General features: G+C 36.6%; 1 protein-coding gene across 1 annotated transcript in view; it reads left to right on the top strand.

Annotated features, from left to right (window-relative positions):
- Positions 1-18,320, top strand: part of osmr (oncostatin M receptor) — a 29,735-nt gene that overhangs the window by 6,536 nt on the left and 4,879 nt on the right. The window lies entirely within an intron of this gene.

Below are 18,320 nucleotides of genomic sequence, written 5' to 3'. Positions count from 1 at the left end.
ATCGCTCATCACTCACTCATCATACACTCATCATCGCTCATCACTCACTCATCACACACTCATCATCGCTCATCACTCACTCATCACTCATCATCATACACTCATCATCGCTCATCACTCACTCATCATACACTCATCATCGCTCATCACTCACTCATCACACACTCATCATACACTCATCATACACTCATCACACATCATACACTCATCATACGCTCATCACTCATTCATCACACACTCATCATACACTCATCATACACTCATCACATCATACACTCATCATCGCTCATCACTCACTCATCACACACTCATCATACACTCATCATCGCTCATCACTCACTCATCATACACTCATCATCGCTCATCACACACTCATCATCGCTCATCACTCACTCATCATACACTCATCATCGCTCATCACTCCTCATCACACACTCATCATACGCTCATCATACGCTCATCACTCACTCATCATACACTCATCATACGCTCATCACTCACTCATCACACACTCATCATACGCTCATCATACGCTCATCACTCACTCATCATACACTCATCATCGCTCATCACTCACTTATCATACACTCATCACACGCTCATCATACACTCATCACTCACTCATCATACACTCATCATCGCTCATCACTCACTCATCATACACTCATCACACACTCATCATACACTCATCATCGCTCATCACTCACTCATCATACACTCATCATACGCTCATCACTCACTCATCACACACTCATCATACACTCATCACACTCATCACTCACTCATCATACACTCATCATCGCTCATCACTCACTCATCACACACTCATCATACACTCATCACACATCATACACTCATCATCGCTCATCACACACTCATCACTCCTCATCACACACTCATCATCGCTCATCACTCCTCATCATACACTCATCATACACTCATCACACACTCATCATACACTCATCATCGCTCATCACTCACTCATCATACACTCATCATCGCTCATCACACACTCATCATCGCTCATCACTCACTCATCACACTCATCATACACTCATCACTCACTCATCACTCATCATCACACTCATAACACACTCATCATACACTCATCACTCACTCATCATACACTCATCATACACTCACTCATCACTCATCATCACACACTCATACACTCATCATACACTCATCACTCCTCATCATACACTCATCATCATCACTCATCACTCACTCATCATACGCTCATCATACGCTCATCACTCACTCATCACACTCATCACACACCCATCATACACTCATCACTCACTCATCACATCATACACTCATCATACACTCATCACTCCTCATCATACACTCATCATACACTCATCACACACTCATCATACACTCATCACTCACTCATCATACACTCATCATCGCTCATCACTCCTCATCACACACTCATCATACACTCATCACTCACTCATCATACACTCATCATACACTCATCACACACTCATCATACACTCATTATACACTCATCACACTCATCATACACTCATCATACACTCATCACACACTCATCATACACTCATCACTCACTCATCACATCATACACTCACTCATCACACTCATCATACACTCATCACTCACTCATCACACATCATACACTCATCACACACTCATCACACACTCATCATACACTCATAACACACTCATCATACACTCATCATACACTCATCACACACTCATCACTCACTCATCACACACTCATAACACACTCATCACACACTCATCATACACTCATCACACACTCATCATAAACTCATTACTCACTCATCACACCTCATCACACACTCATCACACACTCATCACACACTCATAACACACTCATCATACACTCATCACACACTCATCATACACTCATCACTCACTCATCACACATCATACACTTATCATACACTCATCACACACTCATCACACACTCATAACACACTCATCATACACTCATCACACACTCATAACACACTCATCATACACTCATCACACTCATCATACACTCATAACACACTCATCACACACTCATCACACGCTCATCACTCACTCATCACACATCATACACTCATCATACACTCATCACACACTCATAACACACTCATCATACACTCATCACACACTCATAACACACTCATCATACACTCATCACACACTCATCATACACTCATAACACACTCATCATCATACACTCATCACTCATCATCACACACTCATACACTCATCATACACTCATCACACACTCATAACACACTCATCATACACTCATCACACTCATCATACACTCATAACACACTCATCATACACTCATCACACACTCATCACACTCATCATACACTCATCACACACTCATCATACACTCATCACACTCATCACACACACTCATCACACGCTCATCACTCACTCATCACACTCATCATACACTCATCACACACTCATCATACACTCATCATCATACACTCACTCATTATACACTCATCACACCTCATCATACACTCATAACACACTCATCATACACTCATCATACACACTCATCATCATACACTCATCACTCATCACACATCATACACTCATCATACACTCATCACACACTCATCATCATACACTCACTCATCATACACTCATCACACACTCATCATACACTCATCATACACTCATCACACACTCATCACACTCATCATCATACACTCATCACTCATCACACACTCATACACTCATCATACACTCATCAAACACTCATCACACACTCATCACATACTCATCACCAGTGTTTTGCTAGTTACTGGTACTAAAAAATAGTCATGTCAAGTCAAGTTTATTTGTATAGCGCTTTTCACAACAGACATTGTCTCAAAGCAGCTTTACACAAATCAACAGTGAAGGTGAATGGTGTGAATTTATCCCTGATGAGCAGCCGTGGTGACTGTGGCAAGGAAAAACTCCCTTAGATGTAATGAGGAAGAAACATTGAGAGGAACCAGACTCAAAAGGGGAACCCATCCTCATTTGGGTGACATCAAGAGTTTGATCATAAATCTTTCAACAATACAGAACACTGGAGAGTGAGAACTAACATGATTACTGGAGTATAAGATTATAAGTGATGTTCTTTCTGCAGTCTTATACAGTCTATATGGTTAGTAGCTCCTAGTTTTATGAGCTCAGCATTTGTGATCACCACAGATCCAGCATCAGCAAAGTAATGCGTTACTGTTAAAAGTTACTTTTCAGTTACTTTTTTAAAGAAGCTTCTTTAATGTTCCCATTTATGCCCTTTTATGTGTTCTGGTCTACAAACACAAAACTGACTTAAACACAGAGTAATGTTTAAACACTATTGTATTAAAGTCAGAGCAGCACACACTGAGTATATCACAAGCATTTCTGAAATAAAGAACAAAACAAGCTGAATAATATACAGTGGTCCCCTGCTTATCGTACGGCTCGGACATCGAACTTTTCGCTTAGCGAACAGTTTTTTGACTGAAATTTGCGCCTGCTGAACAACCAAATTCCCGCTTATCGACCTTTTTTACCCCGACTCATGTGGAGCGAGGGAAAGAATCTTCCCATTCTCGCCTCAGCCTTCGTGGAGAGAGCATCTATCGTAAATTAAACTTCGTTTGTGAACAATAAAGTGTTATTTAGTGCTCAATATAACAATTTAGTGTGTGTATATTGTATATACTATACTATACTGCCCTGTGTGTGTGTGTGTGTGTGTGTGTGTGTGTGTGTGTGTGTGTGTGTGTGTTAAACTCTCTGTGTTTTTAATAAACTCAAAGTGAACTCATTACGCTACATAACAGTTATATATAGTATTATTTATGTACCTGTATTATTCCACCGATACACATTGTTAATAAATGGGTATCAGTGGAGGTCGGGAACGGATTAATTGGTTTTCCATTATTTCTTTTGGGATAATTACATTTGCTCTTCGACCTTTTCGCATTTTGACCGATTTTAAAGAACGGATTAAAGTCGATAAGCGGAGGACCACTGTATTCAGAATCAAACACTAAAGTGGCTTCTGCTGTTGTGTTGAGCTCTTAAACATGTTACATTTCACAGCTGAAGTATGAAAACTATCAACAATGTAGAACAGAACACTGGGTTAACTTCTAGCTTCTAGCATGGAGTTTCTGGAGGTGCTGCTATCGCAGTAGATACGAGCTTCGAACCAGAAAGACACAGTTTAAGAAACTCGTCTTGCTCTCGCCTTGACTCGCCATTACTGCCGCACAGACCTGAATAAATGGAGACACGCTTATTCTTCTTCTTCGTGTTTACAGTGGTTCAGCCACCAATCCTACAATGTGTCTCTGCTGTAAGCAGGTCAGACTGTAGTCTACACTTCAGCCCAAATTCATTCATTTATAAAAGTAACGGGTAACAAACCATACGCTAACGGAGTTACTTTATTTTTTTAAAGTAACGTGTTACAGCATTAGTTACTGTCAAAAGTAACGCGTTACTGTCCAACACGCTCATCATACACTCACTCATTATACACTCATCACACTCATCATACACTCACTCATTATACACTCATCACACGCTCATCATACACTCACTCATTATACACTCATCACACTCTCATCATACACTCACTCATTATACACTCATCACACGCTCATCATACACTCACTCATTATACACTCATCACACTGCTCATCATACACTCACTCATTATACACTCATCACACGCTCATCATACACTCACTCATTATACACTCATCACACTCATCATACACTCACTCATTATACACTCATCACACGCTCATCATACACTCACTCATTATACACTCATCACACGCTCATCATACACTCACTCATTATACACTCATCACACGCTCATCATACACTCACTCATTATACACTCATCACGCTCATCATACACTCACTCATTATACACTCATCACACGCTCATCATACACTCACTCATTATACACTCATCACACTCTCATCATACACTCACTCATTATACACTCATCACGCTCATCATACACTCACTCATTATACACTCATCACACTCATCATACACTCACTCATTATACACTCATCACACTCTCAACATACACTCACTCATTATACACTCATCACACTCTCATCATACACTCACTCATTATACACTCATCACACTCTCATCATACACTCACTCATTATACACTCATCACACGCTCATCATACATTCACTCATTATACACTCATCATCACACTCATCATACACTCACTCATTATACACTCATCACACACTCATCATACACTCACTCATTATACACTCATCACACGCTCATCATACACTCACTCATTATACACTCATCACACTCATCATACACTCACTTATTATACACTCATCACACGCTCATCATACACTCATAACACACTCATCACACTCATCATACACTCACTCATTATACACTCATCACACGCTCATCATACACTCACTCATTATACACTCATCACACGTCAACATACACTCACTCATTATACACTCATCACACGCTCAACATACACTCACTCATTATACACTCATCACACGCTCATCATACACTCACTCATTATACACTCATCACACTCATCATACACTCACTCATTATACACTCATCAGACTCTCATCATACACTCACTCATTATACACTCATCACACTCTCATCATACACTCACTCATTATACACTCATCACACTCATCACTCACTCATCACACACTCATCATACACTCATCACACTCATCACTCACTCATCATACACTCATCATACACTCATCATACACTCATCACATCATACACTCATCATACGCTCATCATACACTCATCACTCACTCATCACACGCTCATCATACACTCATCACTCACTCATCATACACTCATCATACACTCATCACACACTCATCATACACTCATCATACGCTCATCACTCACTCATCATACACTCATCATACGCTCATCACTCACTCATCACACACTCATCATACACTCATCACTCACTCATCATACACTCATCATACGCTCATCACTCACTCATCACACACTCATACACTCATCATACACTCATCACTCACTCATCATACACTCATCATACGCTCATCACTCACTCATCACACATCATACACTCATCATACACTCATCACTCAGTGTGTAAGCAGGTCAGACTGTAGTCTACACTTCAGCCCAAATTCATTCATTTATACACTCATCACTCAGTGTGTAAGCAGGTCAGACTGTAGTCTACACTTCAGCCCAAATTCATTCATTTATACACTCATCACGCTCAACATACACTCACTCATCACACACTCATAGATAGATAGAGATAGAACTTTATTGTTATTGTATAGTACAGGTACACAGCAACGGAATGCAGTTTGACATCTACCAGAAGTGCAAAATGTAGCAGTCGTGCAAAGTGCATATAAACATGTAGCATATGTACAGTGAATAAATATAAAGTCAGAAACAGGGCAGAGACGTGTGGACATCATTAGGAAGTACAGGAATAGTTCTTAAGGCTGTGGCATTGAAGAGTAATTAGCAAGTCGAATAAACAGTCTACTATATATATATATAAATATATTATACACTCATCACACTCTCATCATACACTCACTCATTATACACTCATCACACGCTCATCATACACTCACTCATTATACACTCATCACACGCTCATCATACACTCACTCATTATACACTCATCACACGCTCATCATACACTCACTCATTATACACTCATCACACGCTCAACATACACTCACTCATTATACACTCATCACACGCTCATCATACACTCACTCATTATACACTCATCACACTCTCATCATACACTCACTATTATACACTCATCACCTCTCATCATACACTCACTCATTATACACTCATCACACTGCTCATCATACACTCACTCATTATACACTCATCACACGCCATCATACACTCACTCATTATACACTCATCACACCTCATCATACACTCACTCATTATACACTCATCACACTCTCAACATACACTCACTCATTATACACTCATCACACTCTCAACATACACTCACTCATTATACACTCATCAGACTCTCATCATACACTCCTCATTATACACTCATCACTCTCATCATACACTCACTCATTATACACTCATCACACTCATCACACTCACTCATTATACACTCATCACACGCTCAACATACACTCACTCATTATACACTCATCACTCTCATCATACACTCACTCATTATACACTCATCACACTCTCATCATACACTCACTCATTATACACTCATCACACTCTCATCATACACTCACTCATTATACACTCATCACACGCTCAACATACACTCACTCATTATACACTCATCACACTCTCATCATACACTCACTCATTATACACTCATCACACGCTCATCATACACTCATCATACATTCATCACACTCTCATCACTCACTCATCACACTCATCATATGCTCATCACACACTCCTCACTTATTTATCACACGCTCATCATACACTAATCACACACTCATCATACACTCATCATACACTAATCATACATTTATCATACACTAATCATACACTCATCATACACTCATCATACACTCATCATACACTCATCATACACTCATCATACACTAATCACACACTCATCACACACTAATCACACACTCATCACACACTCATCATACACTCATCACACACACTCATCACACACTCATAGATAGATAGAGAGATAGAACTTTATTGTTATTGTATAGTACAGGTACACAGCAACGGAATGCAGTTTGACATCTACCAGAAGTGCAAAATGTAGCAGTCGTGCAAAAGTGCATATAAACATGTAGCATATGTACAGCAAGTGATAAATATGTAAACATGTAAAGTGAATAAATATAAAGTCAGAAACAGGGCAGAGACGTGTGGACATCAATTTAGAGTACAGGAATGGTTCTGAGGTGATGGTATTAAAGAGTAATGTGCAGAAGTGAAGATTAAAAGATTATGGCCTTTTAGAATTAGCAGCTAAATAACCAGTCGACTATATATATATATATATATATATTAATATATAAATATATAAATATGAAGCATATGTACAGTGAATAAATATAAAGGCAGTGACAGTGCAGAGACGTGTGGACATCATTAGGAAGTACAGGAATAGTTCTTAAGGCTGTGGCATTGAAGAGTAATTAGCAAGTCGAATAAACAGTCTACTATATATATATATAAATATATAGATGTGTGTAAATATACATACACACAGGTTATATACACAAATGAATGAAATGTTGAGCAGAATGTACAGTACTGATATAAAGATGCATAGATAAAAGTAGTGCAGATGTAATGAGTAATAGAAAAGTATGTAATATGTACATGTATAGTCTTCTTCTTCTTCTTTCAGCTGCTCCCATTAGGGGGCGCCACAGCGGATCATCCGTCTCTATACCACCCTGTCCTCTACATCTGCCTCTTTCACACCAACTACCTGCATGTCTTCCCTCACCACATCCATGAACCTCCTCCTTGGCCTTCCTCTTTTCCTCCTACCTGGTGGCTCCATCCTCAGCATTCTTCTACCAATATAATTCATGTCCCTTCTCTGCACATGTCCAAACCATCTCAATCTCACCTCCCTCACCTTGTCACCAAAACATCCTACATGCGCTGTCCCTCTAATAAACTCATTTCTAATCCTGTCCATCGTCGTCACTCCCAACGAACATCTCAACATCTTCAGCTCTGCTACCTCCAGCTCCACCTCCTGTCTTTTACTCAATGCCACTGTCTCTAATCCATACAACATCTCAGGTCTCACCACAGTCCTATAAACTTTCCCTTTCACTCTCACAGATACTCTTCTATCACAAATCACTCCTGCTATCACTCTTCTCCACCCACTCCACCCTGCCTGCACTCTTTTCTTCACTTCTCTAACACACTCTCTATTACTTTGCACTGTTGACCCCAGGTACCTGAACTCCTCCACCTTCTCCACCTCTTCTCCCTGTAACCGCACCCCTCCACTGTCCTCCCTCTCATTCACACACATGTACTCTGTCTTACTCCTACTGACTTTCATTCCCCTTCTCTCCAGCGCATATCTCCACCTCTCCAGGCTCTTCTCAACCTGCTCATTAGGAAGTACAGGAATAGTTCTTAAGGCTGTGGCATTGAAGAGTAATTAGCAAGTCGAATAAACAGTCTACTATATATATATATATATATATATATATATATATATATATATATATATATATATATATATATATATATATATATATATATATATATATATATATATATATATATATATATATATATATATATATATATATATATATATATATATATATATATATATATATATATATATATATATATATATATATATATATATATATATATATATATATATATATATATATATATATATATATATATATATATATATATATATATATATATATATATATATATATATATATATATATATATATATATATATATATATATATATATATATATATATATATATATATATATATATATATATATATATATATATATATATATATATATATATATATATATATATATATATATATATATATATATATATATATATATATATATATATATATATATATATATATATATATATATATATATATATATATATATATATATATATATATATATATATATATATATATATATATATATATATATATATATATATATATATATATATATATATATATATATATATATATATATATATATATATATATATATATATATATATATATATATATATATATATATATATATATATATATATATATATATATATATATATATATATATATATATATATATATATATATATATATATATATATATATATATATATATATATATATATATATATATATATATATATATATATATATATATATATATATATATATATATATATATATATATATATATATATATATATATATATATATATATATATATATATATATATATATATATATATATATATATATATATATATATATATATATATATATATATATATATATATATATATATATATATATATATATATATATATATATATATATATATATATATATATATATATATATATATATATATATATATATATATATATATATATATATATATATATATATATATATATATATATATATATATATATATATATATATATATATATATATATATATATATATATATATATATATATATATATATATATATATATATATATATATATATATATATATATATATATATATATATATATATATATATATATATATATATATATATATATATATATATATATATATATATATATATATATATATATATATATATATATATATATATATATATATATATATATATATATATATATATATATATATATATATATATATATATATATATATATATATATATATATATATATATATATATATATATATATATATATATATATATATATATATATATATATATATATATATATATATATATATATATATATATATATATATATATATATATATATATATATATATATATATATATATATATATATATATATATATATATATATATATATATATATATATATATATATATATATATATATATATATATATATATATATATATATATATATATATATATATATATATATATATATATATATATATATATATATATATATATATATATATATATATATATATATATATATATATATATATATATATATATATATATATATATATATATATATATATATATATATATATATATATATATATATATATATATATATATATATATATATATATATATATATATATATATATATATATATATATATATATATATATATATATATATATATATATATATATATATATATATATATATATATATATATATATATATATATATATATATATATATATATATATATATATATATATATATATATATATATATATATATATATATATATATATATATATATATATATATATATATATATATATATATATATATATATATATATATATATATATATATATATATATATATATATATATATATATATATATATATATATATATATATATATATATATATATATATATATATATATATATATATATATATATATATATATATATATATATATATATATATATATATATATATATATATATATATATATATATATATATATATATATCACAATATCATCTGCAAATGTGATGGTGGATGTTGTGTAGTGATTAGCGGTGTAGTGTAGAGTTCAGTAGTGTGATGGTGGATGTTTTGTAGTGATTAGCGGTGTAGTGTAGAGTTCAGTAGTGTGATGGTGGATGTTGTGTAGTGATTAGCGGTGTAGTGTAGAGTTCAGTAGTGTGATGGTGGATGTTTTGTAGTGATTAGCGGTGTAGTGTAGAGTTCAGTAGTGTGATGGTGGATGTTTTGTAGTGATTAGCGGTGTAGCGTAGAGTTCAGTAGTGTGATGGTGGATGTTTTGTAGTGATTAGCGGTGTGGCGTAGAGTTCAGTAGTGTGATGGTGGATGTTTTGTGGTGATTAGCGGTGTAGCGTAGAGTTCAGTAGTGTGATGGTGGATGTTTTGTAGTGATTAGCGGTGTGGCGTAGAGTTCAGTAGTGTGATGGTGGATGTTTTGTAGTGATTAGCGGTGTGGCGTAGAGTTCAGTAGTGTGATGGTGGATGTTTTGTAGTGATTAGCGGTGTAGTGTAGAGTTCAGTAGTGTGATGGTGGATGTTTTTAGTGATTAGCGGTGTAGTGTAGAGTTCGAGTTCAGTAGTGTGATGGTGGATGGTGGATGTTTTGTAGTGATTAGCGGTGTAGTGTAGAGTTCAGTAGTGTGATGGTGGATGTTTTGTAGTGATTAGCGGTGTAGTGTAGAGTTCAGTAGTGTGATGGTGGATGTTTTGTAGTGATTAGCGGTGTAGTGTAGAGTTCAGTATTGTGATGGTGGATGTTTTGTAGTGATCTAACAGTGTAGTGTAGAGTTCAGTAGTGTGATGGTGGATGTTTTGTAGTGATTAGCGGTGTAGTGTGGAGTTCAGTAGTGTGATGGTGAATGGTGGATGTTTTGTAGTGATTAGCGGTGTGGCGTAGAGTTCAGTAGTGTGATGGTGGATGTTTTTAGTGATTAGCGGTGTAGTGTAGAGTTCGAGTTCAGTAGTGTGATGGTGGATGTTTTGTAGTGATTAGCGGTGTAGTGTAGAGTTCAGTAGTGTGATGGTGGATGTTTTGTAGTGATTAGCGGTGTAGTGTAGAGTTCAGTATTGTGATGGTGGATGTTTTGTAGTGATCTAACAGTGTAGTGTAGAGTTCAGTAGTGTGATGGTGGATGTTTTTAGTGATTAGCGGTGTAGTGTGGAGTTCAGTAGTGTGATGGTGAATGGTGGATGTTTTGTAGTGATTAGCGGTGTGGCGTAGAGTTCAGTAGTGTGATGGTGGATGTTTTGTAGTGATTAGCGGTGTGGTGTAGAGTTCAGTAGTGTGATGGTGGATGTTTTGTAGTGATTAGCGGTGTAGTGTAGAGTTCAGTAGTGTGATGGTGGATGGTGGATGTTTTGTAGTGATTAGCGGTGTAGTGTGGAGTTCAGTAGTGTGATGGTGGATGTTTTGTAGTGATTAGCGGTGTAGTGTAGAGTTCAGTAGTGTGATGGTGGATGTTTTGTAGTGATTAGCGTGTAGTGTAGAGTTCAGTAGTGTGATGGTGGATGTTTTGTAGTGATTAGCGGTGTAGTGTAGAGTTCAGTATTGTGATGGTGGATGTTTTGTAGTGATCTAACAGTGTAGTGTAGAGTTCAGTAGTGTGATGGTGGATGTTTTGTAGTGATTAGCGGTGTAGTGTGGAGTTCAGTAGTGTGATGGTGAATGGTGGATGTTTTGTAGTGATTAGCGGTGTAGCGTAGAGTTCAGTAGTGTGATGGTGGATGTTTTGTAGTGATTAGCGGTGTAGTGTAGAGTTCAGTAGTGTGATGGTGGATGTTTTGTAGTGATTAGCGTGTAGTGTAGAGTTCAGTAGTGTGATGGTGGATGGTGGATGTTTTGTAGTGATTAGCGGTGTAGTGTAGAGTTCAGTAGTGTGATGGTGGATGTTTTGTAGTGATTAGCGGTGTAGTGTAGAGTTCAGTAGTGTGATGGTGGATGTTTTGTAGTGATTAGCGGTGTAGTGTAGAGTTCAGTAGTGTGATGGTGGATGTTTTGTAGTGATCTAACAGTGTAGTGTAGAGTTCAGTAGTGTGATGGTGGATGTTTTGTAGTGATTAGCGGTGTAGTGTAGAGTTCAGTAGTGTGATGGTGAATGGTGGATGTTTTGTAGTGATTAGCGGTGTAGCGTAGAGTTCAGTAGTGTGATGGTGGATGTTTTGTAGTGATTAGCGGTGTAGCGTAGAGTTCAGTAGTGTGATGGTGGATGTTTTGTAGTGATTAGCAGTGTAGTGTAGAGTTCAGTAGTGTGATGGTGGATGTTTTGTGGTGATTAGCGGTGTAGTGTAGAGTTCAGTAGTGTGATGGTGGATGTTTTGTAGTGATTAGCGGTGTAGTGTAGAGTTCAGTAGTGTGATGGTGAATGGTGGATGTTTTGTAGTGATTAGCGGTGTAGCGTAGAGTTCAGTAGTGTGATGGTGGATGTTTTGTAGTGATTAGCGGTGTAGCGTAGAGTTCAGTAGTGTGATGGTGGATGTTTTGTAGTGATTAGCGGTGTAGTGTAGAGTTCAGTAGTGTGATGGTGGATGTTTTGTAGTGATTAGCGGTGTAGTGTAGAGTTCAGTAGTGTGATGGTGGATGTTTTGTAGTGATTAGCGGTGTAGTGTAGAGTTCAGTAGTGTGATGGTGGATGTTTTGTAGTGATTAGCGGTGTAGTGTAGAGTTCAGTAGTGTGATGGTGGATGTTATGTAGTGATTAGCGGTGTAGTGTAGAGTTCAGTAGTGTGATGGTGGATGTTTTGTAGTGATTAGCGGTGTAGTGTAGAGTTCAGTAGTGTGACGGTGGATGTTTTGTAGTGATTAGCGGTGTGGTGTAGAGTTCAGTAGTGTGACGGTGGATGTTTTGTAGTGATTAGCGGTGTGGTGTAGAGTTCAGTAGTGTGATGGTGGATGTTGTGTAGTGATTAGCGGTGTAGTGTAGAGTTCGAGTTCAGTAGTGTGATGGTGGATGTTGTGTAGTGATTAGCGGTGTAGTGTAGAGTTCAGTAGTGTGATGGTGGATGTTTTGTAGTGATTAGCGGTGTAGTGTAGAGTTCAGTAGTGTGATGGTGGATGTTTTGTAGTGATTAGCGGTGTAGCGTAGAGTTCAGTAGTGTGATGGTGGATGTTTTGTAGTGATTAGCGGTGTAGTGTAGAGTTCAGTAGTGTGATGGTGGATGTTTTGTAGTGATTAGCGGTGTAGTGTAGAGTTCAGTAGTGTGATGGTGGATGTTGTGTAGTGATTAGCGGTGTAGTGTAGAGTTCAGTAGTGTGATGGTGGATGTTTTGTAGTGATTAGCGGTGTAGCGTAGAGTTCAGTAGTGTGATGGTGGATGTTTTGTAGTGATTAGCGGTAGTGTAGAGTTCGAGTTCAGTAGTGTGATGGTGGATGTTTTGTAGTGATTAGCGGTGTAGTGTAGAGTTCAGTAGTGTGATGGTGGATGTTGTGTAGTGATTAGCGGTGTAGTGTAGAGTTCAGTAGTGTGATGGTGGATGTTTTGTAGTGATTAGCGGTGTGTAGAGTTCAGTAGTGTGATGGTGGATGTTTTGTAGTGATTAGCGGTGTGTAGAGTTCAGTAGTGTGATGGTGGATGTTTTGTAGTGATTAGCGGTGTAGTGTAGAGTTCAGTAGTGTGATGGTGGATGTTTTGTAGTGATTAGCGGTGTAGTGTAGAGTTCAGTAGTGTGATGGTGGATGTTTTGTAGTGATTAGCGGTGTAGTGTAGAGTTCAGTAGTGTGATGGTGGATGTTTTGTAGTGATTAGCGGTGTAGTGTAGAGTTCAGTAGTGTGATGGTGGATGTTTTGTAGTGATTAGCGGTGTGTAGAGTTCAGTAGTGTGATGGTGGATGTTTTGTAGTGATTAGCGGTGTAGTGTAGAGTTCAGTAGTGTGATGGTGGATGTTTTGTAGTGATTAGCGGTGTAGTGTAGAGTTCAGTAGTGTGATGGTGGATGTTTTGTAGTGATTAGCGTGTGTAGTGTAGAGTTCAGTAGTGTGATGGTGGATGTTGTGTAGTGATTAGCGGTGTAGTGTAGAGTTCAGTAGTGTGATGGTGGATGTTTTGTAGTGATTAGCGGTGTAGCGTAGAGTTCAGTAGTGTGATGGTGGATGTTTTGTAGTGATTAGCGGTGTAGTGTAGAGTTCAGTAGTGTGATGGTGGATGTTTTGTAGTGATTAGCGGTAGTGTAGAGTTCAGTAGTGTGATGGTGGATGTTTTGTAGTGATTAGCGTGTAGTGTAGAGTTCAGTAGTGTGATGGTGGATGTTTTGTAGTGATTAGCGTGTAGTGTAGAGTTCAGTAGTGTGATGGTGGATGTTTTGTAGTGATTAGCGGTGTAGTGTAGAGTTCAGTAGTGTGATGGTGGATGTTTTGTAGTGATCTAACAGTGTAGTGTAGAGTTCAGTAGTGTGATGGTGGATGTTTTGTAGTGATTAGCGGTGTAGTGTAGAGTTCAGTAGTGTGATGGTGGATGGTGGATGTTTTAGTGATTAGCGGTGTAGCGTAGAGTTCAGTAGTGTGATGGTGGATGTTTTGTAGTGATTAGCGGTGTAGTGTAGAGTTCAGTAGTGTGATGGTGGATGTTTTGTAGTGATTAGCGGTGTAGTGTAGAGTTCAGTAGTGTGATGGTGGATGGTGGATGTTGTGTAGTGATTAGCGGTGTAGTGTAGAGTTCAGTAGTGTGATGGTGGATGTTGTGTAGTGATTAGCGGTGTAGTGTAGAGTTCAGTAGTGTGATGGTGGATGTTGTGTAGTGATTAGCGGTGTAGTGTAGAGTTCAGTAGTGTGATGGTGGATGTTGTGTAGTGATTAGCGGTGTAGTGTAGAGTTCAGTGTGATGGTGGATGTTGTGTAGTGATTAGTGGTGTAGTGTAGAGTTCAGTAGTGTGATGGTGGATGTTTTGTAGTGATTAGCGGTGTAGTGTAGAGTTCAGTAGTGTGATGGTGGATGTTTTGTAGTGATTAGCGGTGTAGTGTAGAGTTCAGTAGTGTGATGGTGGATGTTGTGTAGTGATTAGCGGTGTAGTGTAGAGTTCAGTAGTGTGATGGTGGATGTTTTGTAGTGATTAGCGGTGTAGTGTAGAGTTCAGTAGTGTGATGGTGGATGTTTTAGTGATTAGCGGTGTAGTGTAGAGTTCAGTAGTGTGATGGTGGATGTTGTGTAGTGATTAGCGGTGTAGTGTAGAGTTCAGTAGTGTGATGGTGGATGTTTTGTAGTGATTAGCGGTGTAGTGTAGAGTTCAGTAGTGTGATGGTGGATGTTGTGTAGTGATTAGCGTGTAGTGTAGAGTTCAGTAGTGTGATGGTGGATGTTGTGTAGTGATTAGCGGTGTAGTGTAGAGTTCAGTAGTGTGATGGTGGATGTTGTGTAGTGATTAGCGGTGTAGTGTAGAGTTCAGTAGTGTGATGGTGGATGTTGTGTAGTGATTAGCGGTGTAGTGTAGAGTTCAGTAGTGTGATGGTGGATGTTGTGTAGTGATTAGCGGTGTAGTGTAGAGTTCAGTAGTGTGATGGTGGATGTTGGATGTTTTAGTGATTAGCGGTGTAGCGTAGAGTTCAGTAGTGTGATGGTGGATGTTTTGTAGTGATTAGCGGTGTAGTGTAGAGTTCAGTAGTGTGATGGTGGATGTTTTGTAGTGATTAGCGGTGTAGTGTAGAGTTCAGTAGTGTGATGGTGGATGGTGGATGTTGTGTAGTGATTAGCGGTGTAGTGTAGAGGTCAGTAGTGTGATGGTGGATGTTGTGTAGTGATTAGCGGTGTAGTGTAGAGTTCAGTAGTGTGATGGTGGATGTTGTGTAGTGATTAGCGGTGTAGTGTAGAGTTCAGTAGTGTGATGGTGGATGTTGTGTAGTGATTAGCGGTGTAGTGTAGAGTTCAGTAGTGTGATGGTGGATGTTGTGTAGTGATTAGTGGTGTAGTGTAGAGTTCAGTAGTGTGATGGTGGATGTTGTAGTGATTAGCGGTGTAGTGTAGAGTTCAGTAGTGTGATGGTGGATGTTTTGTAGTGATTAGCGGTGTAGTGTAGAGTTCAGTAGTGTGATGGTGGATGTTGTAGTGATTAGCGGTGTAGTGTAGAGTTCAGTAGTGTGATGGTGGATGTTTTGTAGTGATTAGCGGTGTAGTGTAGAGTTCAGTAGTGTGATGGTGGATGTTTTGTAGTGATTAGCGGTGTAGTGTAGAGTTCAGTAGTGTGATGGTGGATGTTTTGTAGTGATTAGCGGTGTAGTGTAGAGTTCAGTAGTGTGATGGTGGATGTTGTGTAGTGATTAGCGGTGTAGTGTAGAGTTCAGTAGTGTGATGGTGGATGTTGTGTAGTGATTAGCGTGTAGTGTAGAGTTCAGTAGTGTGATGGTGGATGTTGTAGTGATTAGCGGTGTAGTGTAGAGTTCAGTAGTGTGATGGTGGATGTTTTGTAGTGATTAGCGTGTAGTGTAGAGTTCAGTAGTGATGGTGGATGTTTTGTAGTGATTAGCGGTGTAGTGTAGAGTTCAGTAGTGTGATGGTGGATGTTTTGTAGTGATTAGCGGTGTAGTGTAGAGTTCAGTAGTGTGATGGTGGATGTTTTGTAGTGATTAGCGGTGTAGTGTAGAGTTCAGTAGTGTGATGGTGGATGTTTTGTAGTGATTAGCGGTGTAGTGTAGAGTTCAGTAGTGTGATGGTGGATGTTGTGTAGTGATTGGCGGTGTAGTGTAGAGTTCAGTAGTGTGATGGTGGATGTTTTGTAGTGATTAGCGGTGTAGTGTAGAGTTCAGTAGTGTGATGGTGGATGTTGTGTAGTGATTAGCGGTGTAGTGTAGAGTTCAGTAGTGTGATGGTGGATGTTTTGTAGTGATTAGCGTGTGTAGTGTAGAGTTCAGTAGTGTGATGGTGGATGTTGTGTAGTGATTAGCGGTGTAGTGTAGAGTTCAGTAGTGTGATGGTGGATGTTTTGTAGTGATTAGTGGTGTAGTGTAGAGTTCAGTAGTGTGATGGTGGATGTTTTGTAGTGATTAGCGG

Source organism: Silurus meridionalis, chromosome 27, assembly GCF_014805685.1.
Source record: "Silurus meridionalis isolate SWU-2019-XX chromosome 27, ASM1480568v1, whole genome shotgun sequence".
NCBI classification, from domain to species: Eukaryota; Metazoa; Chordata; class Actinopteri; order Siluriformes; family Siluridae; genus Silurus; species Silurus meridionalis.
Note: the sequence above shows the minus strand (reverse complement) of the source record. Positions and strands in the feature narration are given on the sequence as shown.